This window comes from Limulus polyphemus, unplaced genomic scaffold, assembly GCF_000517525.1.
Source record: "Limulus polyphemus unplaced genomic scaffold, Limulus_polyphemus-2.1.2 Scaffold721, whole genome shotgun sequence".
NCBI classification, from domain to species: Eukaryota; Metazoa; Arthropoda; class Merostomata; order Xiphosura; family Limulidae; genus Limulus; species Limulus polyphemus.
Genome location: NW_013666331.1, coordinates 264,883 through 267,756, shown reverse-complemented (window position 1 = coordinate 267,756; position 2,874 = coordinate 264,883). Strand labels below are relative to the sequence as shown.

The window sequence follows — 2,874 nt, the reverse complement described above, 5'->3', positions numbered from 1 at the left end:
AAGTGTCTGCCATTTCTTTAAGAGCTGAGGGAATATTTGGAGTTGGAAGTGGTCTGATTATTTTTGGAGACACCAGAGGTGATCCCCTCACTGCTTCTGCAAGAGCCTACATGTTTAATGAGTCATTTAATATATCATCTTCTTCCATTAGCTCTATGTCAGCTGAACCAAACATTAACTCAACATCAGAAGTCTTGGGGGCTACAGGAAATTTCTCTATATTTAGTAAGTTGCAACATAAGAGCTTTCTCAATAATCTTCCTTCATGTTGGTAGTGAAAGTAAAGCAGTCCAGCAATAAAATCATACTTATATCTTAACTGACTACTTTGGTTATCAAGATAGTCAGAAGTGTTAAGGATTTAATTTACCTAGAAAAAAAGGCAGGATCGAAAATGTATGGTTAACTTGATTCTGAATTATCAGAATTATAGCCGTAAATGGTAGGTTTCAAAGTTGTATCGAATTAATTAGAACTACTACATGCTCTAAAACTATTGCTGTATTACCTATAGGAAAATATCCTTTGTACCTGTATACATCGTTGTCCACCAAGCTTCGTTAGAGTCCCTCACTTGATCAACATATTATTGTACTGTCCACTTTTGTCGTGACAAGAGATAACACAACTCATATACGAGAGTCTTCTCCCATTGTCTGGTCGTCACAGCAGCAACGTTCGGGTCCAATGGGATGGAAATGGGGTAAAACTGTAACTGCTGGTTCTTACACAAATAACTGAAACAGGTTAGCCACTGTTCATATGCCAGTTTCTAAAATTTAAAAGTACATTTAATAACTATCACCTAAAACATCAGGTGAAACCATGCTTCCACAAATATAGTATGAGCTCATCTGTTACTCTCATCTCTTCAATGAAAAATCCACTATCTGCGAAATATTTCAGTGTCAAAACTGAAAATACTCTCTCTCCACCATTCATGAAAATCTTACACTAATGTTACAGGTCAGTAATCACAGTTTATTTCATATCTCAGAGCCTTAACATTCAGACCAAATTCTTTATTTTCATTTGTATGCTACTTGACGATTTTGATCTCTGTGTAATTGAGCCATTTGTGTCATACAACAAATAATAAATTCAACTCATTCCTTCACCTTCACAAAATACTAAGATTTTTTCAGATCAACATAGAATAAATACAGTATTCTGCAGTGAACCATGTTTACTGTCCGAGACAACCACAATCTCTAGTAGCCACTTGTAAGTTGACCCATTCAATACAGTTAGCATCACAGAAAATTTATATGGGCAAAATCAAATGAAACACTTTGATTCGTAGTTACAAATACTTGTGTGCACAGGCTAAGTATATTTTGCACTCACATATATATGCACAAGCTCAAACTGTTTTTCTTTTTTCTCAAACATTCTTCTATTCCGCAAATATATTCTGTACAAATTGCCACCTGAATGCTTGGAGAGCAATGACTGTAATCTCATATCAGCTTTCAGATGTATTAGTGATTCTGTCAATTATTTGAAATCTGGTTAACTATAAATTTTCTAGGTATTAAAACTATTAGCTACCCTAGCTATGAGTGTAGTGAGTATCATGTGGTCTGCTCTGCAGACATTATGCTACTACTCAGGTTGATAGTGCAAGTAGTGATATCAAGATGTCATATAAACATCTTGCAGCCAAAAATATTCAAAGGTACGAAAGTAGAATCTGTAATGCTTTGCAACTTGTACTAATCATATTCATTCATACAAACTGACGAGGTTCTATGCATTATATCTACTAACATCAGCTGTCCTAACTCTATAATAATTTAACATCTATAACACAATATTCTATAGACATCTTACCATAAAACGTTGCTCAAAGTCTCAGAAAGTAAGGAATGCCACTTTCATTCAGTGGTAAATCTATCAATTAACCTGCCATCTAAGTTATATATCTAGCAGTTAATGTCAAACATTTCAATCAGGATATCAATTTTACGTCTCGTCTAATCATCAGAACTATCACACACCTCTTCCTCTGGTGCTTCCTTTGACTTCTCCTGGACAGCCAGATAAGTACTTTTAGCATCTTACTTCTCCTGATCGGCTGAGTTGAGATGAAATAAAACAGTAATATCAATACTCCCTGATCTGACTCATCAGTTTAAATCTATATCAGGTACCTGATGATGACAAAACCTTGTCGAAACGTTGTAGATTTGCTGTTATATTAAAGTTTTTCTTCATTACCCATTCAAGCCGTCTCCAGCCATTATTAGTCTCAAAGTGGGTTCCTCGTCATCGAAACCAACCAACTATTAAAAGTGTAATAAATTTAATATTAATATTATTTGTCGATTCCGAGCGATGGCGTGCAATACACTCTTGCACATTGCATAAAAACAGTAAATTTTACTAGAATTAACCTGTGTTGGAACATGTAAAGTTTCGTAGATAAGTGTTCTGGGTAAATAAGTTAAGTCAGAATGTAGACGTACTTATAGAATAATGAAAATGGGAAAAAACAAAATGATATGTAATACTCAATAACAGACAAAAATCTGCAATCAAATTTTACCAAACGTGCGCATTATGGTGTTTTTTATCGTTTATGGTTTTCCAATATTAAACTAAAGCTAAAGACGTAAAGTTCATGAGAAGGGGAATACCCAACAACTGAACAAGTTAGTTACTTGTTTGTTTCTGCCGTTTATTTTATTTTTAATCTTAACTTAAAAGGTTTAGTAGACTAATATTACTGTTACTATATGCTAGTGGTTTCCAACCTTTTTATACAACGTGCCCCTATCCTAGTTAGACCTCTGAATCAGACTCTGAGCCAACAACATACTTCTGATTATAGTATTTTGGCACTTGTGTATAAAGTTAAAATAATAAATAATA

General features: G+C 34.2%; 1 protein-coding gene across 1 annotated transcript in view; it reads left to right on the top strand.

Moving 5' to 3' along the window:
- Positions 1-2,371: 2,371 nt before the first annotated feature.
- The window catches only part of LOC106460163 (intrastrand cross-link recognition protein-like), a 68,779-nt gene continuing 68,276 nt past the window's right edge, over positions 2,372-2,874 (top strand). The window contains exon 1 of the mRNA XM_022386817.1: positions 2,372-2,654. The gene's annotated coding sequence lies outside the window, so the exon portion shown is untranslated. The remainder of the gene's footprint in view (positions 2,655-2,874) is intronic.